Below are 26,058 nucleotides of genomic sequence, written 5' to 3' on the forward strand. Positions count from 1 at the left end.
AGGCATGAAAAGAGTAGTAAGAGCAATAGAGAAGTCTTCTTAAAAAAAAGAAGTCGAAGTGAAAGAAAGAGATACGATGACTCATCGTCTGAAAATTTGGAACTTTGATAATTGTTTTCTCATTGAAAAAAAACTTAGCGAATTTGCAATTTCTTGCTCTGATCAATGTTCTTGGAGTTTGAACTTGCATGTTGGACTTTATAGTAGATCTGTAGAATTTTAGCCTGAGTCAAATATTCTATTCATTTTTAGGTTACTTATTTATTTCTGCTTTAAACTAAATGCTCGTGGTTAATATTAATTATTTTAATATCAATTTGTTTATATTGAGCAGTTCTTCATTTGTAAATTACATCCTTATCATAATAGAATTTGTTTGTTTGGTTTCTTGTCCAAGGTTTAAATGATTATATAGAACCAAAGATGCCCTGACCTATATTCTTATTCGTTTCACTCACTTGTGGTAACTTGAACAGGTTTTTGTGAAATGGGCAGTCATGGAAAGAGTAGAAAGAGCAAGAGAGAAGTCTTCTTCCAAAAGAAGAAGTGAAAGTGAAAGATAGAAATCATCCGAGTTATAGTCCAAGTCCAACTCATACACCATTTCCGATGAGTCATTAGAAAGGAGCTCACGCAAACGTCGCAAACGTAGAGAATGATAAGAGCAATAGACATGACGAGGGATCAGATAGTTTTGAGGTGACAGAAGAAGAAGCGAAAGCAACAAATGCAGAGGGGACTAAGATAGTTCTAGTGATAATAGCAATGAGAGCAAGCGTGACCACAGAAAGCGGAAGTCTTCGAGGAAAATTACTGAAGTGGAAATCGTTGAGCATTTGGCTAAGAAAGCACAAAGAAATGATTAATATTTTTTATTATTTTGGTTGGATTTTCCTTTAGTATATTGTTTCACTCAAATTTTTTTTTTTTTTTTGTTGCTCTTGTAATTTTCAATTGTGCAGGCAGCAAAAGTTGCAAGAAATTGAAGGCACAAAGGTTTTTGCTTATTCTAACGATTCAAATCCATTTGGTGACTCCATTCTCAATGAAAAGTGTGTTTCTATAAAAAATTTTAGGGATTTTATGATTAATATCATTGCACTAATAATATTGTAATTTATTTATTCCTTTTAGTAGGGATTTGTTTGCTTTTATTAAGGATTTGTCTAGTATTGGGAATTAATTAGATTAGATTTTGTAGAATATTGGATAATATTTTTAGACGCATAAAGAACGAAATTGACGTGTAAGTAGGATTACATATCAAAGAGTTTTAAATAAAAATGACTACTATATTGGTAAGTATATCAAATATTAATAGAAGATTGGACTCTCAAGAAAGTATATCTTAGTACTCCTCTACTAGGGTTTGGGTAAAATATGATACCTATATAAAGGAAAAATTTCACACATTGCAAATATGAAGAAGACATTGTATTTTATATCAAAGAAGCAACCAACGCAGAGAACTAGAAGAAACCCTATTTGGCCACATATAATGTTTCATATCTCTAAGACATTTTAGTCTTATTCATCAAGTCTTCATAATATCAAGTTTCTCATTAGATGTTCTTTATTATTGCTTTGATCACTTTGTCTTGAAAGGGCCATTTGTTATGTTGAGGGGATCTCATGCAAAGCAACAAACACAATTGAAGACGAGTCATATTCGCTATGCAAGCTCAACTAAGTTAGATTAAACGAGGTGGTTGCAAAAGTAAAAAAGAGTCTAAAATTGTGTAAGAATCTAATAGGTTGTAATCTTTCATTACTTAGTGAATTGCTTATTGTCTGAGCATGGCCCTATGAATGTAAGATTGTAACCCGAACCAAGTAAAAATTCTCTATGTATTTTACTTTTTGCAATTTAATATTTCTAACATATATGATAGAATTAAGATAATAAACAGTGCAATGAACACTACCTATGAATAGTAACTAGTATGAATAGTATTGTATAAAAAGTAAAAAAGTATTGTATGAACAGTAATCAATAGCAATAATTTGAAGACTAATTACCTAAGTTAATTAATTTATCTAGGATTTTATTTTCCTGTTCAAATAGATCTAAATTCTAAACAATTTTCTATTGAATGGCCTTTTTATCTTTCTTTCCTTCTTTTAATGCATTTGAAGGTTGCAGCTGATGATTAGAACTAGTGCAGACATGTTTTCACTTTTATGATATTGATCATGTCTGTCTTGAGTGCATTGTTAATGGCAAAAGTACTTATCTGACGGCTCATGGATATGAAACAACTACAAATTGGGGGAAGAATTTTTTTTCTTTTATTTTGTATTGAATATAATCTGTGGGTTGCAGATTTGTATGGCGAAAAAAGATTGAGAGTGATGTTTCTCAAGGTTTGCCGCCTGAAGAGTTTCTGTTAAAGCAGAAAAAAAGAAACAGACAAAAAAATTTAGCAAAACCGCCTTTCCACAAATCACCGACGATAGCGGTAGCGTTTGAAGTTGAAGTATACATGTAATATCCCACGTTCAAATGTGCACTTGAATCCTTTCTTATGAGAATACTCCCATTCCTTGTTAACAACTATAAATGCCTGCAATTTCAAGAAGACAATCTGGTAAGTCAAGGGTAATTTAATCATTGTATACAAAAGCAAGACTACCAAATAGATCGAGTCAACAACTTACAATGTCCTCGTATGGAGGCCCGGCGTGGACCTAATGATGCATGTCTCACCATTGCTTCCATCTTTTCTCAATTGTGTATGAAGGAGCCTTTGTCTTGTCAACGAGGTAAGGGTAAAAGATATTGAATTTATACCCTTGCACAATTTTTGGTGGTGGGTTGTCATGGTCATAGTGAGTCTGATTATATTTGTTCCACTCATATCCAGTGTGAACACAGTTGAAATACTTTGGTTTTCTTGGTCGGTATTTATCGTGCCACCAATACACCTGCATATGAGAATTTTGTAAGCAAATCATAATATCAAATAACCCCTTAGTAAAGGAAGATGAACAGAATGGATGAAGATCAACCTGTGAGTCCAGGTTATGTTCTGCACCAGACCCAAATACGACGTCCCTTTCTTCCATGGCTCCCATAGTTTTCATGGCTTTCAGTTCAAAGTTATCTTCTGATGGAGTTGGCATTGATGCCATAGCTTCTTGAATTCGTCTTTGCTGGTCTTCCAAAACTGCAATTCGTTTACATTCCTGCTAAGTAATGACATGGTTAAACATATAAACAGCTTTTCAACTCAGTAAGCTTCTTAAATAGACAATATGCATTGTATTAGACAAGTTACCAGTAAAGCCCTTGTAAGAGAGATTGTAACATTTTTAATCTTTGGTTTGATATTCTGGACAAAAACAGTTTGCCGTTTATGGAGAAAACGGCTAACCGTTTAACTCCAGAGAGCATGTTTTATAGTCTAGAGAAAACGGCTCACCGTTTATGGAGAAAACGGCTAACTGTTTAACTCCAGAGAGCATATTTTATGGTCTAGAGAAAACGGCTCACCGGTTATTGAGAAAACGGCTAACCGTTTAACTCCAGAGAGCATATTTTATGGTCTAGAGAAAACGGCTCACCGGTTATTGAGAAAACGGCTAACCGTTTAACTCCAGAGAGCATATTTTATAGTCTAGAGAAAACGACTCACCGTTTATGGAGAAAACGGCTAACCGTTTAACTCCAGAGAGCATATTTTATGGTCTAGAGAAAACGGCTCACCGGTTATTGAGAAAACGGTTAATCGTTTATGTACAGAGAGCAACGTATTTGACATTCTGAAATAAAACGGCTCACTGTTTATTGAGAAAACGGTTAACCGTTTATTTCCAGAAAGGCGTCAACTAGAAACGGTTGACAAGCTTGAAAATTTCAAGTGTTAATCGTTGCAAATTCAAACCAAAAGAGTTTTTTAAAGAAGTACCATTTCGAATGGTTGCATTCTTTTGAATTAACATCTTCTTCATAAAAGAAATATACATATTTTATAATTGATCATCAGATTTTGTAGGTTTCATATATGTTCTGGAAATACAATCTTATTTGCTAGAGATTGTATTCAGGATTTGATATATCTTGGGGGTAATTTGCCATTAATACTCTATAGCAAACTAAGATTGGAGAGGGCAAATAAAACCTTAAAGGAAAGTGTGCAAACACGTATCAAATCCTAAGAAATTTTCTTTGTTCTTTGCCTCTATATTCTTATTTTTTATTTAACAATCTTTAAGGTTTTATTTAATACAAATGGAGGCTGAGAAGAGTTTGACATCATTTCTGAATCCTAGTGTCCATCTTGATCGTTTTGATGGAACTAATTTCACTCGTTGGAAGGAAAAATTGTTCTTTCTCCTTACTGTTCTTAAAGTGGCATATGTTCTTGATCCGAAATTGGAACCATTTCCAGAACCAAGAGAAGATGATACCGAAGTTGTTAAGGCTGCAAGGAAGCGTCGTGAAGATGATGAATTGATGTGCCGGGGTCACATACTCAATACGCTTTCTGACAGGTTATATGATCTCTACAATTCTATGACTTCTCCGGTGGAAATTTGGAATGCTCTTCAGTACAAATACAAAATGGAGAAAGAAAGTACCGACAAATTCCTTGTATCTAAATATTTTGATTTTATTATGGTAGATACAAAATCCATTCTTGATTAAATACATGAGTTACAAATTATTGTTGCTAAGCTTCGAGAGTTAAAAGTTGAAATTTCTGAATCATTTCAAGTTGGGGCTATTATTGCTAAATTGCCTCAAAGTTGGAATGATTATAGAAAGAAACTCCTTCATAGTAAAGAGAACATAACTTTAGAAGAATTGTAAAAACACTTGGTAATTGAAGAAGAGACTAGGTCTCGCGAATCCAAGAATAAGCATGATTCTACTAAAGTTAATGTTGTTGAAGCTAGTAAATTCTCAAAGAATTTTAAAGTCAAGAATGACAAGAAATTCAAAAAGTCCAGCACACAAAATTTTTCTGGAAATTGTTTCTTTTGTGGTAAGAAAGGCCATCGCCAAAGTGATTGCAGATTCAAGAAGAAAAAAGAAGAAGTGAATTCCCATAAAGCTAATGTGATTGAAAACAAATCTGAAGAGATTTGTGCTATGGTTTCTGAAATGCAAATTGGCATGATTACCGAAACAAATATGGCTGAAACTAAGTCCTATGATTGGTGGCAACAATTCATGTTTGTAATGATAAGAAATTTTTCTTATCATACAAAGAAGAAACGGAAGGACAAATGGTTCTCATGGGGAACAATAATGCAGCCATAGTAGCAGGGAAAGGAGTAGTTGAGATCAACTTCACTTCTGGAAAGAAAGTCACATTGTATAATGTCTTTCATGTACCTTCCGTTAGGAAGAATCTTATTTCTGCTAGTTGTATGTGCAAACATGGGCTTAAGATTGTGCTTGAGGGTAATACTTGTATTGTGTCAAAGAATGAATTATTTGTTGGGAAAGGGTATTCTTGTGATGGAATGTACAAACTTAGCATTAATAATAATAATATCAACTGAGCTTATATTGTTGAGTCTTGTGATGTTTGGCATGCTAGATTAGCACATTTGAACTTTAGATCTTTGAAATACATGTCTAAGCATGGTTTGATTAATTGCAATGATGTTAAAGGTCATAAGTGTGAAATCTGCATCCAAGCTAAATTAACTAAGAAACATTTTCCTAAAGCTGAACGAAATACTCAAATATTGGATTTAATACATACCGATATTTGTGAGTATAATGGCATGTTAACAAAAAGAGGTAAGAGGTACTTTATCACTTTTATTGATGATTGTTCTAGATACACTTATGTGTATTTACTTAGAACAAAAAATAAAGCTTTTGATAAATTTAAAATTTTCAAAGCTGAAGTTGAGAACCAAAAAGATAGGAAAATCAAAATGGTTCGTAGTGATAGAGGTGGTGAATATTTCTCAATTGAATTTAATAATTATTGTGAAGAAGTTGGAATTATTCATCAAAGATCAGCTCCATTTACTCCTCAACAAAATGGTTTGGCTGAAAGGAAGAATATGATCTTCACGGATATGATAAATTCCATGATCCTTAATGCAAAACTACCAAAGAATTTGTGGGGGGAAGCATTACTGACTGCATGTCATATTCATAACAGAATTACATCTTTGAAAACACATATATCTCCTTATGAAATTTGGAAAGGAAGAAAACCAAACTTGATGTATTTAAGGGTCTGGGGTTGTTTAGCTTTTTATAAAATACATGACCCTAAGTCATCAAAGTTGAGTTCTAGAGGTATAAAAAGTGTTTTCGTAGGATATGCTGAAAATTCCACGGCTTATAGGTTGTTAGATTTAGATTCTAATGTGATTGTGGAATCTAGAGATGTTGAATTTATAGAGAATAAATTTCAACATGATTATAATATTGAATTAGAATCAAGTATTGATCAACCATGTGTTAATACTCCTAGTACCTCCACTAATAATAATAAAAGGAAAGAGTCTATGACATCTTTCGAACCAAGGAGGAGTCAACGTGAAAAGAAAAAAAAGAGTTTAGCTTCGGATTTTATTTCATCACAACCACTACTCTTCTTGGTTGAAGGGGATAGAAAGAATGTACTTAACAAAGTACCATTGTTGTTAAATATTGAAAAAGATCCAAAGACATTTAGCGAGGCTATGTCTTCTAGAGACGCTTCTTTTTTTAGAGAGGCGGTAAATGATGAAATGGATTCAATTATGTCGAATCAAACATGGGTCTTGGTTGATCTTCCTCCAGGATCTAAACCAATTAGCAGCAAATGGGTATTTAGAAGAAAGTACAATAGTGATGGTTCTTTGCAAACTTTTAAAGCTAGATTAGTAGCCAAAGGGTTTAAGCAAAGAAATGGTATTGATTATTTCGATACATATGCTCCGGTAGCTAGGTTAACTTCTATAAGAGTGCTATTTGCAATTGCTTCATTGAACAATTTATATGTGCATCAAATGGATGTTAAAACAGCTTTTCTTAATGGTGATCTTGATGAAGAAATCTATATGGAACAACCTGAGGGATTTATTTTGCCTGGAAATGAGAAAAAGGTATGCAATTTAGTCAAATCTCTTTATGGCTTAAAGCAAGCACCAAAACAATGGCATGAGAAGTTTGATTCGGTAATTTTATCACATGGTTTTAAGCATAATAATGCTGATAAATGTGTATATTTTAAATTTACGAATGATATTGGTGTGATTATATGCTTGTATGTTGATGACTTGCTTATCTTTGGAACTAATATGCAAGGAGTAGATGATACAAAGAAGTATTTAACTTCACAATTTAAGACGAAAGATCTTGGTGAAATAGATACTATCTTAGGTATCAAAGTGAATAAACATAGTGGGGGTTACTCGTTGTGTCAATCTCATTATATAGAGAAAGTGCTTCTTAAATTCAATTATTTGAAATTTAAAGAAGCTAATACCCCATATGATTCTAGTATTAAATTACTAGAGAATTCAGGCCGAGTAGTAGCACAATTAGAATATGTTAGTGCTATTGGTAGCTTGATGTATACTATGCATTGTACGAGGCCTGATATAGCATTTGCAGTTTGCAAAATGTCAAGATTCACGAGTAACCCTAGCGTTGAACACTGGAAAGCAATTGGTAGGATACTTGGTTATCTTAAAAAGACCATTAATTTGGGTTTGTTTTATAATGATTATCCTGAAGTACTGGAAGGATATTCAGATGCTAGTTAGGTAACCAATACAAGAGATAATAAATCCACTTCTGGTTGGATTTTTACAATTACTGGAGGAGCGGTTTCTTGGGCTTCAAAGAAACAAAAGTGCATAACTCATTCAACAATGAAAAGTGAGTTTATAGCACTTGCGGCTGCAGGCAAAGAAGCAGAATGGCTGAGAAATTTATTGTTTGATATAATGTTGTGGCCACAGCCGATGCCATCTATTTCTTTGTACTGCGACAGTGAAGCTACATTGTCTAGAGCTTATAATAAAGTATATAATGGAAAGTCTAGACATATTAGCTTGAGACATGAATATGTGAAACAATTAATAGCATATGGTGTTATTAATATTGTTTATGTTAGGACTAATAAGAACCTAGCAGATCCTTTAACAAAAGGTCTTTCAAGAGACTTAGTTAAGGATACATCTTTTGGAATGGGATTGAAACCTTTACATAATAAAGTCACCAACGACGGTAACCCAACTATGTAGTAGTTATACCACTACTCCATAGTTAAATGGGTAATAACAAGTTGTTATTGTGTGACTGGTTTGGCATCGAGTAATAAATAATCTCATTCGAGAGTTTCGGTGTAAATAGCTACGAGGTTGAGGTTGAGTATTTACTCTTAATAAAGTTCAAGTCTTATAATATCTAAAGACATGATTTGAAACTTCACCTAAGTGAACATAAGAAATGGTGCCGTTTCTAACAAGGTCATGGTTTAATCTTGTAAATGTTCATGAATCCAAGATAGAGCACAAGGCCGGAATAGTGCTAACTATTGGAACACAACTTTGAAATATAGGATAGCTTATATGTGATGTATCTCCGGTATTTACTTAAGAGACAAAGTTTAATGCTTAGCACACTATTGTCTTGTAAATGCTTTGAAATACACTCACTAATTAAAGGTTAAAATCGAAAGATACCTTTTTGTATGTATAAGTTGATCATTAATAAATCTGAAAAAAATATTACAATCTAGTGGGGATTGTAAGAGAGATTGTAACATTTTTAATCTTTGGTTTGATATTTTGGACAAAAACAGTTTGTCGTTTATGGAGAAAACGGCTAACCGTTTAACTCCAGAGAGCATGTTTTATGGTCTAGAGAAAACGGCTCATCGTTTATGGAGAAAACGGCTAACCGTTTAACTCCAGAGAGCATGTTTTATGGTCTAGAGAAAACGACTCACCGGTTATTGAGAAAACGGTTAACTGTTTATGTACAGAGAGCAACGTATTTGACATTCTGAAATAAAACAGCTCACCGTTTATTGAGAAAACGGTTAACCGTTTATTTCCAGAAAGGCGTCAACTAGAAATGGTTGACAAGCTTGAAAATTTCAAGTGTTAATCGTTGCAAATTCAAACTAAAAGAGTTTTTTGAAGAAGTATCATTTCGAATGGTTGCATTCTTTTGAATTAACATCTTCTTCATAAAAGAAATATACATATTTTATAATTGATCATCAGATTTTGCAGGTTTCATATATGTTCTGGAAATACAATCTTATTTGCTAGAGATTGTATTCAGGATTTGATATATCTTGGGGGTAATTTGCCATTAATACTCTATAGCAAACCAAGATTGGAGAGGGCAAATAAAACCTTAAAGGAAAGTGTGCAAACACGTATCAAATCCTAAGAAATTTTCTTTGTTCTTTGCCTCCATATTCTTATTTTTTATTTAACAGCCCTATCCTTGTCAGGGTCAATAGCTTCTTCGTCACCATCACCATGTAATAGTTCTGGTGAAAATGATCCAGCCTCTTCCTCCGACTCTTGAGACTCTTTCTCCAATATAGGTTCTGGAGAGAAATTTCCAGCATCTATGTCAAAGAAATATTAGTCAATGACTATAAATGCAATAACGTTAAAAAGAATCCAGAATTTTACCATAGCTAATAAAAATACACATACCGTCGTCATTATGCTCAATAACCTCTGCTTCATGCATTGAATCAAGATCAGTTTCAAATTTTGCACCCTCCAGAGCTTGCTCAAGGCGTTGCAGATGCTTACGCAGCATTTTAGCATGTATTTCCTTCAAACAAGCCTATAATTGCAGCTAGTTAGTAGTGAAGTCCAGAACAAGTTGCACATTACATAGAAAAATTATTTACAAATGTTTAGAACTGAGTACCTTTGCCTTATATATATGAAGCTGTTTAAGAATGGCTTCCCAGTACTTAACCACCATGGCTGTGCCCGTCCACATCTGCAGATCTATCTTGGTTTGTAATGCTTCAAGCTCCTTGTGAGTCTTTCCTTCCAAAAGATTCCTGACATCTGCTTCAATACTAGAATGCAAACCCCTTTCTTCTGCAATCAACTCAGTAGGAGGTTCCTCCCCGCGCACCTGAGCTCAATCTAGTGCATTCTTCTTCCGTGCTTCAGCTAATTCCCAATCACAAACCACCATAAGCGCCTGTAGAATTAATTACACATGTCGAAGCACCACCTATGAGACATTCACATCTTATTGTGACAAGTACCAGCAATTATTTTTAGCCAACATCTAAGGTGCTAAATACAATACTCATGGTCATAATGTTTTGATAAGTTAGTGACCGTGAGATATTATCTTAAAGCAATCAGTTCAACCAAGAAGAGAGGGTGACCAAAAGGAAAATATAAGACTTTGGAGGACACTAAATCCTCAAATTGACAAAAACCTTACTCTACATGATTATGAAATCAACAACATAAATCCCATTCTATTGTGTTCTCATACCAGGACCGAAATTACAGAATATGCAAATTCTAGAAAGGTAGCTGTTTGAGGGAAATACTTCGACGAGACCAGACGTGATGAGCAGATATTTGATGGCAGAGTTCTGCGAACAGGTGTGTCCTGTAAGAGCCAGGTAGCAGGGGAACAAGAGCAGAAATATTCTTCTTGTCCGCAAATATGCCATTCACGCGGTCGAACTCCTATTAGAGGCATAAGGCCATTCCGGCTAGAGGTCGAGAGGCGAGGAGACCCGGTCAACGACAGTTGGCAAGACGTGCATCCATATCCGAGAATCAAGGCACGAAGTCCATCTCCATTCGCCTACAATGGCGATAATGGGGCATCCACATCCGAGGGTGGGGAAAATAACGGGCGTGGACTGCGGAAGACCGGAATTTAGAGGAAGCCTATAAAAAGGTAGCCAACGAAGGTAAAAGGGTTAGATTTTTTGCTATTAGAACTAAGAAAGGAGAACTCTAAAAATTGAGATCGAAAAGAAGCCATAAGATTCGTGGCAAACATTCCCAGAACCTTCATTTCTGACTTGCGCGTCGGAGGGTTTGCGCCGGGAAAACAACCGACGTGCTTTGACCTGTCTGTGTACGCAGGAACCTCTGGAGAAGAAGCTTTACGAGGAAAGATTCTGATCGTGGTGAAATTGATCGAGCAGAGTCCCTGGTCATAGAAAGAGGACAACCAGAATCTCGCATCAACATTTTGGCGCCGTCTGTGGGGAGCTGAGCAAAAAGCTTCTGTTGATAGTAAGAAGAGGAGTGAAGCAAGTGAAAAGCAATAGAGACAGGAGGAAGTAGTGCACAAGGGGGTGATATGAGGCTTAATGATTCCGTGACGCTGAGGGAGATAGCCAGTGAAGCACGGGAAAAAGCCATGTTCGACCGGATGGAACGGATGGAAAAGCAGATGGAGACCCTAACAACCATCCTGCATGAGTTGTGGAGTGAACGAAGAGTAACTTAGGAAGAAAAGGTGAGAGGTGGTGGAGTGGCACCAGGTCCCGATAGTATGAGGAGAAGTCAAACCACCGGGAGATTTGGTGGTGAGAGAGGTAACATACCTTTGCGGGGAGAAATTCAGAGGGAGGAAGAGCAATCCCCAGCAAGACAGACTTTTGATGAGGACGACGGGGTAGCGAATGCAGAGGAAACAGAGCTCAGACAACACTTACATGATGTAGAGCAAGAGCGAGATCAAGTTGCAACACGTGACTCTGGTCGTGCAGTGCAGCTAGAGGAGGAAGTGCGCAGACTAGTGCAAGTAATTGATAACATGCAAGGAAGGAGCAGAACTCTTGGTTGGAGGATAATACTGGACGGAGAATCACCGCTCGCAGCAGAGATCATGAGGGCAGTCATTCAAAGAGATTTTCGCCTCCCAGACCTTAGATATTCAGGACGAACTGATCCGTTGGTGCACATAGAGCGCTTCAACGACATTACCAGGGTGCAAGGATTATCTCAATCCCAAAGGTGCAGAGTGTTTCCACTCTCCCTTGAGGGACGTGCACACGAGTGGTACAGGAAACTTCATCGGGGGAGCATTAAAACCTTTAAGCAGATGTGCCAGGAATTTACAGAGTAGTTTAGTGGGGCAATGGCACCAGAAGATGACATGATGGAGCTGAAAAGTATGAAACAAGGGGAGCAAGAAACCCTTCGGGAATTCATTAATAGGTTTCATCGTGCTGTCCTCGACTTGGGAGCCTTCAACCACCCTCAGGCATTAAGGGGATTGAAAGAAGGGGTGAAGATAGGAAGGCTGTGGTATAACTTGAGAAGCCCAGTTATTCAGACGTATGCGGCCGCATATGAGCAGGCTAAGAGAGACATTGAGATTGAAGAGGAAAAGGCAGCACGGATTAAGACAGACCAGTTAGAAGGATTGGGGAGGAAATAGAAGAAAGCATTACCGGGGAATGGGCCGATCAGAAGGAGGGATCACCAGGCCGCAGGCAGTGGAGCAGGAGGTCGGGTAACTGCTTACCAGCCTCATCAGAGGCCACCACAGTATCAGCGCAGCAGGGTGCAACCTCCTCGTTCCCCAGCTAGGGAGCCTTGGAGAAGGCATGACTCGGTATATGGTGGTCTTCATCAACACTCCCATGGTAGCAGAAAGAGCAGACCAGAAGTACTGCCACCACCTCCAACTCAGAACGGAGCAAATAGAGAAAGAGCAGTGCACCTGATCGACCAGAACCAGGACTATGGCCGGTATACTTCCTTGAAGATGTCCCTGGACGAAGTGTACGAGGCCATAAAGGATCGGGGGTTGCTATACCTCCCTGTTCCAATAATAAAGCTACCCAGCAGGAGGGATAGGGGACGCTATTGTAAGTTCCATGGCACTCATGGCCACACCACAGCAGATTGCAGAGATCTCAAGACCCAGGTTGAAGATTTTGTGAGAAATCGGTATCTGGACGAGTTTATAGATGAGACCTTCCCAACGGTAGCCTCAATAAGTGAAGGGAGAGTGACATGAACTTGAGGCGCGAGCAGCCTGCAGTAAGGGTGATAGCTGGGGGCCCAACATTGGCCGGAGATTCCAACAGGTTGAGGAAGAATTATGCTAGATACGCCATGATCAGCAAAGAGGTATTCTTCAACACCCCAGCAGCCAAACGAGTAAGGGTCAGGCAAGTGCCAATCATGTGGACGGATGAAGATGAGGAAGGAATTCTATACCCCCACGAGGATGCTTTAGTCATCAAGGCTACTGTCGCTAGCAAGACGTTTGACCGGATATTGATTGATACAGGGAGTTCAGTTGATGTGTTATTTAAGTCAACCTTGGAGGAGATGGGAATAGCAGACCGAAAGTTGGAATACACCAATACCTCCTTGAAAGGGTTTGGAGGAGGAAAGCTGGTCCCTCTGGGCGTGGTCGAGCTGCCTATCACGATTGGGAGCTCCTCGACAAAAAGGACAATGATACTAGACTTTGTGGTGGTGGATGAAGAAGGTCCTTACCAGATGATCCTAGGTCGGCCATTTCTAAGGATGAGCAAAGCGGTACTGTCCAACCATTATCTGGCTCTCAAGTACCGAGTGAATGGGGTTGTCGGAGTAGTACGAGGAGACCAGAGAATCGCTAGAAGCTGCTACTCCTCAGCAGCAATGGAAGCAATGCAGATAACATCCTTTGATACCTGAGTGGAAAATAAGAATGGCAGACAAGAACCTGTAGAGGAGCTGAAGACAGTAAGCCTTAGACCAGAGAATCCGGGAAAGACGATCAGAATCGGGTCGAGACTTAAGGAATAGCAGAAGCAGGAGTTGGTGAAATGCTTACATGCTCATGCAGATGTGTTTGCTTGGACACATAAAGACATGCCAGGGATTGATCCTGAGGTAGCATGTTATAAGCTGGCAATAAAGAAAGGTGCTCGAGCGTAAGGCAGAAAATGAGGTGTTTCAACCAGGAGAGGTATGAAGCTATAAATGACGAGGTGGAAAAGCTCTTGAGAGTAGGGTTCATTCGGGAAGTCAATTATCCTGAGTGGATATCGAATGTGGTGCTGGTAAAGAAGGCAAATGGCAAGTGGAGGATGTGTATAGACTTCACAGATCTCAATAAAGCCTACCCGAAAAACAGTTTCCCTTTGCCAAAAATCGACCAGCTAGTAGATTCAACAGCTGGGCACGGCCTGCTTAGTTTCATGGACGCGTTCTCGGGATATAACCAAATCCCCATGTACTAGCAGGATGAGGAGAGCACTGCTTTTATCACTAACCAGGGTTTATTCTGTTACAGGGTAATGCCATTTGGTCTCAAAAATGCTGGGGCCACCTATCAGAGGCTGGTGAACAAAATCTTTAAGCCATTGATTGGGAAAACCATGGAGGTGTACGTGGATGACATGATCACCAAGTCCAAAATCCCGAAAGAACATGTCGGACACCTCGATGAGACATTCGGGCTTTTGAGGAAGTATAAGATGAAGCTCAACCCGGAGAAGTGTGCTTTTGGGGTCGAGTCAGAGAAATTTCTTGGATTCATGGTGAGCCATAGGGGGATTGAAGCAAATCCCGAGAAGATCCAGGCGATCGTGCAGATGAGGTCTCCTCGTAACCTAAAGGAGATGCAGAGCCCCATAGGGAGGTTGGTGGCGTTGAGAAAATTCATATCCAATGCTACAGATAAGTGTCAGCCATTCTTTCAAGTGATAAGGAGGGGAAAGAAAACAGAATGGACCCCAGAAGCGAGGAAGCCTTCCAGAACTTGAAGCAATACTTGCAGCAAGCTCCACTGCTGTCCACACTGAGGGATGGGGATAAGTTATTTCTGTATTTGGCGGTATCAGATCGGGCCACAAGTTCTGTTCTGGTGAGAGAGGAAGAAGGGGTTCAATATCCGATATACTACACCAACAAGGCCCTGCTCGACGCTGAGACCAGATACCCACCGTTGGAAAAATGGGCACTTGCCTTTGTGGTTATTGCTTGGAAGCTGAGGCCATACTTTCAAGCATTCCTAGTCTCGGTAATAACAAACCACCCACTGCATCAAACTCTACACAAGCCAGACGCGTCTGGTCGGCTCGTCAAGTGGGCTATAGAGCTGAGCGAGTTCGACATAGACTACAAACCCCGAGCAGCGATAAAGGCTCAGGCAATGGCCGATTTCGTAACAGAATTTACAGAGCCCGAAGTTTGTTTGGACCAATGAGATGTAGCTACAGACAGTGGTGAAGCCCAAGTATGGCAAATGTCTGTGGATGGGTCATTAGGGGAGCAGGGATCAGGAGCATGGATTGTCTTGGAAGGCCCGGAGGGGGAGGAGATCTCTTATGCTGTAAAGTTAGAATTCGCAGCCACAAATAACCAAGCAGAGTATGAAGCCTTGATAGCAGGTTTGGAATTGGCTAAGGCTGTGAAAGCAGACAGAGTGAAGATCAGAATTGATTCCCAGCTGGTTGCGAATCATGTCAGTGAAAGATTTCAACCAAGAGAGGAGAAGATAGAGCGGTAACTGAAGATAGTCAGGCAGATGATGGGAAAATTTGAAGCAGTAGAGGTGGTACAAATCCCCAGGGAGCAGAATAGTCGAGCAGATATTTTGGCCAGGATGGCAGCGGTAGCAGACTCAAAAATGCCAAAATCGATCCCTCTGGAGGTGAAGTCCAGCCCGAGCATCGAACAAAATTTGGGGGTATTGCGGATAGAACAAAAATGCTCATGGATGGACCCGATAATTTCATACCTCAGAGACGGGGTATTGCCCCCAGATAAGCTGCAAGCTCGGAAGATTAGAGCCCAGGCCTCGAGATACACGATGATTGATGGGGTACCGTATCGGCGAGGATATACACCACCTTTCCTGCGATGTTTGGATGAGGACAACGCGGATTACGTACTGAGAGAAGTACATGAAGGAATTTGCGGAAATCATTCTGGTGGGAGGTCCCTCGCCCACAAGGTTCTAAGGCAGGGATATTTCTGGCCGACAATGCACCAGGATGCGCAGGGGAAGACTAGGAGTTGCGTAAGCTGCCAGAATTTTGTAAGTTTCTCCAACCAACCACCAGAGAAGCTCACCTCCATGACCTCCTCTTGGCCATTTGCTCAATGGGGAATTGATTTGATCGGCCCATTGCCAAAGGGACGAGGAGCAGCAACACATGCAATAGTTACTATAGACTACTTCACGAAATGGACAGAGGTAGAAGCCCTTAGCAGGATCATAGAGAAGAAAACAACAGACTTTGTGTGGAGAAACCTGGTCTGTCGATACGGGATCCCCTGTGCCTTGATAACAGATAATGGCAGGCAGTTCGATAATCACAGCTTTAAGGATTTCTGCCAGAACCTCGGGATAGAGCTGAAGTATTGCTCGCCTGCTCATCCTCAATCGAATGGGCAAGTAGAAGCAGCCAACAAGACCATCAAAAGGCTTTTGAAAACCAGGCTTGGAGCAAAAGAGGGTGCATGGGTTGATGAGCTGTCAGGTGTTCTATGGGCATACAGGACAGCCCACAAAACAACAATTGGAGAGACACCATTCACCTTAGTTTTCGGGCATGAAGTAGTCGTACCAGCTGAGATAAGAACGACGACGCACCGGACAGATCATTTCAATGAGCAGGAAAACGACGAGCAGATATTTTTGAATCTTGATCTGCTAATGGAAAAGAGGGAGCAAGCAGCCGAGCGATCAGCCATTTACCAGCACAGGGTTGCCCGGTATTATAACCTGAAGGTGAATGTACGGCAGTTCAAAGTCGGAGATTGGGTGTTAAGGAGAGTGAATCTGAACACCAGAAACTCGACTCAAGGAGTGCTCAGACCGAATTGGGAGGGGCCATATAGAGTCTAGCAGCTAGTTGGCCCCGGAGCTTACAAGCTGGTTCGCACGGATGGCCACGAGGTGAAGTGCCCATGGAATGCAGCACACCTCAGGAAATACTTCCAGTAAGACTTGTTCATGTTTTAAATCTATTTCTGCTCGTGCTCGTAGCCTTTTATTTTTATGCCAAAGCAGTTTCCTGTAAGTTGAATCCTGCAATTAATAAAACGTCGAGGAATTTCATTCACTTGAAGCATCGAAATATTTTCTAAGGCATGCAAAGGCTCATCAAGTCTCAATGCCTGTTAATGGCGAGACCAGAAGCCAAGCGTTCAAGGATCTGCTCGATCACGTGAAGGCGAGCAGAATCCCAAGCATTGAAGAATTTTCTAAGGCATGCAAAGGCTCATCAAATCTCAAAGCCTGTTTATGGCGAGACCAGAAGCCAAGCGTGTCAGGATCTGCTCGACCGCGTAAAGGTGAGCAGAATCCCAAGTATTGAAAATTTTCTAAGGCATGCAAAGGCTTATCAAGTCTCAAAGCCTGTTAATGGCGAGACCAGAAGCCAAGCATGCTAGGATCTGCTCGACCGCGTGAAGGCGAGCAGAATCCCAAGCATTGAAAATTTTCTAAGGCATGCAAAGACTCACCAAGTCTCAAAGTCTGTTTTATGGCGAGACCAGAAGCCATGCGTGCCGGGATCTGCTCGACCGCGCAAAGGCTAGCAGAATCCTAATCATCGAAGAATTTACTAAGGCATGTGAAGGCTCACCAAGTCTCAAAGCCTGTTTTATGGCGAGACCAGAAGCCATGCGTGCCGGGATCTGCTCGACCGCGCAAAGGCTAGCAGAATCCTAATCATCGAAGAATTTACTAAGGCATGTGAAGGCTCGTCAAGTCTCAAAACCTGTTTACGGCGAGACCAGAAGACAAGCGTACCGGGATCTGCTCGACCAAACGAAGGTGAGCAGACTCTCGAATATTGAAAAATTTCTAAGGCATGCAAAGGCTCACTAAGTCTTAAAGCCTGTCTATGGCAAGACCGGAAGCCAAGCATGCCAGGATCTGCTCGATCGAGCAAAGGCGAGCAGAATCCCAAGTCATGTAGAAAGACCATATTCTAAGCCAGAGCCTGCTCGACCAAGTGAAGGCAAGCAGACCCTCAAACGGAAAAATAACTTGTAAATACAAACGCAAGAAAGTAATCAAAAATAGTTTTCATTAATTTATCAATAACCAACAAAGTTGTTCATTACAACACAAGAAATATGTTCAAGAAGATGGTGGATCAGTAAGCCGAGCAGCATCGGTTGGCTGGAACTCCTCAGGTGCAGGGGGGTATCACCAGTTGCGTCCGGGGGGGTGATCGCCTCGCCAACATTAGCAGGGATTGCACGAGGAAGAGAGTTTTCCTCCTCAATCACGATCGGCTCTACCCCTTCGGCATCTTTCTTGGCCGCCTCCTCGTCCATGTGTTAAGTAACACCAGCTGCAAGGTCATCCATCTTCAGTTCAGGATGCTGCTTCCTGAGGACGGCCATGATGCAACGATAGGAATGCCGAAGTCCCTGGTCGTACTGGTTGTCGGCCTCCTTCTCCAAGTTCTCGACCTGAGCTCGGTGGGAATCGCAGAGAGATTCGAGTTGAGCCTCATACATAGCCTTCTGCCTTTGAAGATCCTCCTTGACCTTGGTCAGCTCCTCCTCAAGGGTAATGGCTTTTGCTTGAGCAAAAGATTCTTGCTCTATCAGCTTCAGGTTCTCGACATTTAGCTCTCCTGCTTTCTTTTCGGCGTCGTCAGCTCTGGTCATCGCCGACTGAATGTCCTCATTCATCTTCATGTCATAACGGCCAACATTGGCCTTACAGTATGTGGTCATGCAGCTGAGATGGAAAGCGCTATACTGCATGGCTCCCACCAGCTCGCCCAGGGTGCAGCCATCAAAATCATCCAGGTCCTTCTTGCTCACAAGTTTAGATAACTCATTGAGATAGGGGACCAAGTGTTCTGCTCGGCTATCAGGTAAGCGAGATCGAGGCCCGACAAGAGGAGAAAAGGAAGCAGGATCTGTGACTGCTCCACTAGTTTCCCCGACTTTGGTAGGAGCAGGAGGTAAAGTCTTCAAGAGAGAGACTTGCTGCACAATGTTGGCCCGCTTTGCAGTAGGGGTGTCCTTGTTCTTGTCCCTCTTAGTGGTTTAAGGTCGAGAACATTTCCTGTTCAGAACCCCAATCACAGCGTCCTCCATCTTATGGCCAGGGAGTACCAAGCGAGACTCGAGCAAGTTGTAAACAGTTATCAGTTCTCGACTCGGGCAGGAGTTGGCTAGTACAGCCTCGACCCGTTTGAGCTGATCAGGTTGGAGCGGGAAGTGAACACCCTAAGAACCTGCAACACAAACAGACACTTGGTTAGAGACAAACCAATAAAGCGAGAACAATTATGGATACAAGACATCTAAAGCGAGTAGGCAACCTGGGACCGCGAAACGGGATGGGACGCGATAATCCTTCCCATCCATTTGTGCAACCTGACCCCAAGGACCCCCAACAAAAAAGAATTTTCTCTTCCAAGTCCCACCACCACCAGTTGGAAGATCAGTTATGGGTTTCCTGCTCTTGGTACTAGATTGGAAGTAGTACCAGTCGGCATCTTTGGGGCTGCTCTTTAGCTGGTACAGGTGTTTCACCTCATCGACCGTAGGCTCGCTTTAACAACATCTGTCCCACAATAGGAACAGACCAGAGAGCACTCTTCACCAGTTGGGGTTCAACTGACCAGGAGCTAGATTTAGCCCGTTAAGAATCCGGGCAAAGTAGGGTTGCAAGGGACACCTCAGCCCATGCTTAAAACTCTTCAAAAACAAGGTAACGTATCCCCTAGGAGGCCAGCTAGGAGTATCATTCTTTCCTGGGATCTTAAGAAGTATTTCACCAGGAATGCTATACCTAAGCCAGAGGTCATTGAGCTCGTCAAACGTGGTCGTGCACGACATGTAATCAATGGCATAATCGCGCGACAAGGCTCTACCTCCTACTGTACTCCGTTCTTCTGGTCGTGATGTTCCAGATGGAGACACCTCACCAGAGTCACCTTCCCCATTCTCACTCAAGGTGTCTTCAGAGCCAGAAGATCCCTCCTCACCATTACTTCCGCTCGTGGAGGTTGTTAGGGGGGACATCCTCCTAGCACTAGTCCCGACACTAGACCTAATGGGTTCTAAGGGGATCCCGGGGTCAAAAGCAGGATCAGTGAGCAGACTAGGCAAGAAACCTAGTTCGTCGTCATCAATCTCAACGATTTTCTCCTTACCCTTCGACATTCCCAAAGTAATAACCAAAACACCACCACCAACTACTACCTCAAGCAAAGCAAAGAGAAAAGAAGTTATCTACAAACTATCCGAGACCGAGGAGAAAAAAGTAATACCTGAAGTAATGTTTCAGTCGGGGAAAGGCAAGGATGGGGGCTTTTATGCCGAAACTTCTTTACAGGAGAGACAGGGACAGAGACGGCGAAAATGGTGAATTTTCCCTTCGAGAGGTTTTTGGTTATCTTATTGGAAGAAAAACTCTTGGATAGCCAGCATTTAACAGCACCGAATCCCGAGGGTCTCGTAACCGTCGGTTTGAAATTCAAATGGAGGGGTAGATCTCTGCCACATCACCTCATCCGCAATTAAATGCGACACGACTCTTGGCAGCCTTTTCCAGTCCCACGCGAGCAAGAATCGTTCAGTTTCAACTGCTGGTCCATTACATTACACAACACTAGAAACTGGGGGACCGGTATTTAAGGGAAATACTTCGACGAGACCAGACGTGATGAGCAGATATTTGATGGCAGAGTTCTGCGAACAGGTGTGTCCTGTAAGAGCCAGGTAGCAGGGGAACAAGAGCAGAAATATTCTTCTTGTCCGCGAATATGCCATTCACGCGGTCGAACTCCTATTAGAGGCATAAGGCCATTCCGGCTAGAGGTCGAGAGGCGAGGAGACCCGGTCAACGACAGTTGACAAGACGTGCATCCCTATCCGAGAATCAAGGCATGAAGTCCATCTCCATTCGCCCACAATGGCGATAATGAGGCATCCACATCCGAGGGTGGGGAGAATAACGGGCGTGGACTACGGAAGACCGGGATTCAGAGGAAGCCTATAAAATGGTAGCCAACGAAGGTAAAAGGGTTAGATTTTTTGCTATTAGAACTAAGAAATGAGAACTCTAAAAATTGAGATCGAAAAGAAGCCATAAGATTCGTGGCAAACATTCCTAGAACCTTCATTTCTGACTTGAGCGTCAGAGGGTTTGCGCCGGGAAAACAACCGGCGTGCTCTGACCTGTCTGTGTACGCAGGAACCTTTGGAGAAGAAGGTTTACGATGAGAGATTCTGATCGTGGTAAAGTTGATCGAGCAGAGAGCCTGGTCGTGGAAAGAGGACAACCAGAATCTCGCATCAACAGTAGCAAGATAGATAGTCTGTAAATGAAGAAATTTCTAACTGTCACCTGTCATTGAGAAATGCTCTAAAAGCAATCATTTCAACCAAGAAGAGAGGGTGACCAAAAGGAAAATATAAGACTTTGGAGGACACTCTAAATCCTCAAATTGACAAAAACCTTATTTTACATGATTATGGAATCAACAACATAAATCCTATTCCATTGTGTTCTCATACCAGGACCGATATTACAAAATATCCAAATTCTAGAAAGGTAGCAAGATAGATAGTCTGTAAAACGAAGAAATTTCTAGCTATCACCCATCACTAAGGAATATCTCTACTCAGCAAGAGCAAAATAGTGAGAAGGGATAATACCTCCCAATACTCGACATGAGTCGGTGTAGCTCTGTCCAAATCTAAATACATTTTGATATCATCACGAAGCTCTTCCATATCTTTTACAGTCAAGCCCTATATTAAACAATACAAATCAAATACCAACATGAATAGTTAGAAAACATAGTCAATGCATATTTGTTAAAATTATTATTATATCAAAATTGAGGTTACAGCAAAAAATCACCTTGAAAGCCATGTATGGTTCATTTATTTCTATGTCCAAATCATCCGAGCCGCTAAGGTGCTTGCACAAAACATCAATAGGCTTGACACGACCTTCACGCAATCTAATCTCTGACCCGAGTTTCCTTTGATCAAAATGAAACTGTAGAATCAAAATATTAGTAGTGGATCAAATTAAAAATAATTTAAAAAATGAACAGCTCGGCAACGAACCTCCTCCTCTTTCTTCTCCCAGTCCTGGAACTCAGCAAGAGCATGTTCTCTAGCCACCAGTGCTGCCAGAAGGATATAATTAACCAAGCCAAAATGCATCCAAATAGTAGTATAGATAACTCCATCATAATAAGCCATGAAATATTTCTCTTGGAAAACAGATTCTACAAGAAAAACTTTACTCTGTTAAAGGACAAAAATTACCATTTCTTCCTCATGTTGTGCTTTTTTTAGCGCTCTTTCCTCTCTCCTTTTAACTTTTCCAATTTCTGCCTGCATCGAGAATGGATGATGAATAAATTGAAATACTGAACTGAAAAACTAGCTATATCAATTACTAAATTATGAAATCACTAGAATTTGGACGACAAAGAATTTAACAACATAAAAAACAAAACAAAACGCATACCATCCTTTCTCTCTGTCTCTTTTTCTCTGCTTTAACAGAAAACTCTTCAAGGGGCACACCTTGAGAAACATCACGCTCAATCTTTTTTCGCCACACAAATCTGCAACCCACAGATTATAATCAATACAAAATAAAAGAAAGAAAAATCTTCCCCCAATTTGTAATTATTTCAGATCCATTAGCCGTCAGATAAGTAGTTTTAGACTGAGAATGCATTCAAGACAAACATGATCAACCTCATAAAAATGAAAACATGTATTCTGGACTAGTTATTATCATCGGCCGCAATCTTCAAACTTCAAATGCATTAAAAGAAGGAAAGAAAAATAAATGCCCATTCAAGAGAAAATATAAAGAAAACATACTTCTCATTAAGATTGGAGTCACCAAACGGATTCGAATCGTTAGAATAACCAGAAACCTTTTGTGCCTTCAATTTCTTCGCAACTTTTGCTGCCTGCACAGTCGAAAATTACATAAGCAACACAAAGATTGAGTGAAACAATATAGTAAAATAAAATCCAATGAAAATAATCAAAATACTAAACCTTTTACTAAACCTTTCTTTGTGCTTTCTTAACCAAATACTCAACGATTTCCTCTTCAGTAATTTTTCTTGAAGATGAACGCAGCGTCACAGCCGCGATCATGATTCGCGAAGGTGGACGAACGTCGGCTAAAAACCGTGACATAGCTGGACAAACGGCAGATGATGATGATGAACAAGAACGCAGCGAAGCTTGTGAAGCGATGACGAGGGACGACGATGATTTTATAAAGAGAGTTGAATGGAAAGGAAAATAATGAGGGAATTGCGTGGGATGTACCCCATTTCCTTCCAAATTCTCAAAATATACCTCCATCCATTAAAATCTATAACTTTATACATACATACTTAAAAAAATCATAAAAAATATAAAAATAGCCTCAATAAAATACCAATAAAAAATTAATACTCGACTCATTCAATCGATTTACTCGACTAAATACTCGACTTATTTAATTACTTTCACTTCTTATTTAGCTGAATGCTCAACTTACCAGACTTCATACCCGACTTCGTACTCGACTAAATATTCAATTTATTCAATTGTCTTTACTTCTTACTCAACTGAATGCTCAACTTACCAAGCTTTATACCCGACTTCGTACTCGACTTATTCAATTGCTTTCATTTCTTACTCGACTGAATGCTCAATTTACCAGACTTCATACTCGACTTCGTACTCGACTAGATACTTGATTTATTCAATTACCTTCACTTTTTATTCGACTGAATGCTCAACTTACCAGACTTTATACCCGACTTCGTACTCGACTTATTCAATTGCCTTCACTTTTTACTCGACTGAATGCTCAACTTACCAGACTTCATACTCGACTAGATATTCAATTTATTCAATTGCCTTCACTTCTTACTCGACTGAATGCTCAACTTACCAGATTCCATACCCAACTTCGTACTCGACTAGATACTCGACTTATTCAATTGCATTCACTTCTTACTCGACTGAATGCTCAACTTACCAGACTTCATACCTGACTTTGTACTCGACCAAATACTCGACTTATTCAAGTGTCTTCACTTCTTACTCAACTCATTTAATATGCTTACTCGACTTCCTACTGGACGATATACTCGACTTACTTATCTCCAATTCTTACTCGACTAAGTTCTCGACTTACCCGACTTCGTACTCGACTTCTCTCCTGCACTAATTCTTCAATCACTCATAACTTAAAATGGAGTCTTAAATCCCTACATTCTATGAAATAGTGTGTGTACAAGCCCGAAAAAGAGAAGCCGTGAGAGGAAGAAGAAGAGAATGGTGAGAGAAGCCTGAAAGAGAGAAGTTGTGAGAGGAAGAAAGGTGTGGATTCTTGGTTTGTTTAAGGTTATTTTTTACTTTTCCTATCTTCATGAGGTATATGCATATAATAGAGTATAAATTTGGTATTTAAAGACAAATTGGGGATATTTAAATAAATAAACCCGAAAATAATAGCTTTGGCAACCGCGCTTGTGGAAGCGGGAATTAGGCATGGGCTGAATTGTTTTCCTAATCATATTAAAATAAACATATCCGAGTCCGGGATTCTTGCGGGTTTACCTAAACCTAGACCCGTATTGATATAATCGCATCCAGGTAACGAATTTATTTAATTTGGTATGTGTTGAACCTGGCCCAGATTATTCGGGTTCATTGGGTCGAAGTCGGATCCTGATTAAGAGTCTGTTTGGAATTAAGGTAAAGCTACAGGAACAGTTCTTGTAAAAAAAGTTGTGATTATAAAAATAATAATAATAATATATAGTAAATACAATTATTTAATAATAACTTTAACAAAATTATTAAAGGTATAATAAAATTTTCATCATACAAGTAAAAAATCATATTAAGATAGCTTTTAAGTTACAACAACTAGTGTTTACCAAATACTTTAGTGCTGTAACTTAAAAGGTACAGCTGTTTAATTTCAATTTCAAACGCACCCTAAATTGGTTTGAAAATATGTTTGTAGAAACACGGTTTAAAACTCCTGACTCTATTTTATAAGCCTTTATCAAATTACCAAAATATTTTAGGCTATAATCGGGCTACCAAAGCCGTGTTTAAAATAAGTTTTTCAAAAAAATAACAGAATCTTTTACTGAATTCCTAAATTTCTGTAAAAATAATTTTTTTTTTGAAAAATTCTTTTCTCTTGAACAATAACAATGCTGATGCTTTGAAATATAAATTATATTTTTGTTAATTAAGCAAAATTTCTTAACTCAAAAATAAATAAAATTAAAAGGAATGAAAAAGATTTATTCACTAATCGTTATCTAATTGATATGTAAAATTAAAGAATGTTTATTTTAAATTATTTTTTGTTGTTTTGAACTGGTTGTTACTAGAAGGGTTAAAGGCCCTCTTTCTAAGCTTGTTTCTTTTTAGCCGGCCAACCTACATAATACAATTGAATTCACATTAACTTATAATTATTGACTTGACAACAAAGAGATAAGAAGATAAGATTATATATACAATTGGTATTTCGTCATTGAACTAATAAAAGAAAAACTTCAGCACATTGAACTGCAGATTTTTTAGTTAAAGGTTATCAGTATAGTCCTTTGAAAACCAATTGTTGTTCAGAGAATGGATATTAAAATTATTTAACTTCATCCCCTCGTAGTTTTAAGGGTAATTACTGCACCTTATCGGTCATGCACTCATATTTCAATATAACTACTAGTTGACACAACATTGCTAACTAGTTGACATGGTGTTACCAGCTATCGAACACTGACTAGGTTTTGATACCACTTATTGGATCGCTGACTAGTTGATATAGTGCTATCAACTATCAAACATGTGATCGGGCCGTAATACCACTTATTGGATGAAGGCGCTTGTTGTAACACAGTATGTCACCTATCGTTGAATTTCTCCGACTCCAGCATGCTTAACGATAGAGTTTTGAAGTAAAGGTTGCTATTTTTCTTTGAAAACCAATTGTTGTCTGCATAATGAACATTAAATCATTTAACTTCATCCCTCCAAAGTTTTAAAGGTGGTCACTAGCCCTTTGTAAGATGAAGTACATGTCCAGACAAATAATTCTCATCGACGAGAAATGTCTCTACTCCACTCACATTTCGT

The 26,058-nt window shown here is 39.8% G+C and overlaps 1 pseudogene; it reads right to left on the minus strand.

The window, feature by feature from the left end:
• Window positions 1–1,591: 1,591 nt before the first annotated feature.
• Window positions 1,592–23,271, minus strand: LOC102610494 (cactin-like; annotated as a pseudogene).
• Between the last annotated feature and the right edge of the window lie 2,787 nt (window positions 23,272–26,058).

The sequence above is a fragment of the Citrus sinensis genome, chromosome 6 (genome assembly GCF_022201045.2).
Source record: "Citrus sinensis cultivar Valencia sweet orange chromosome 6, DVS_A1.0, whole genome shotgun sequence".
Taxonomy (NCBI): domain Eukaryota; kingdom Viridiplantae; phylum Streptophyta; class Magnoliopsida; order Sapindales; family Rutaceae; genus Citrus; species Citrus sinensis.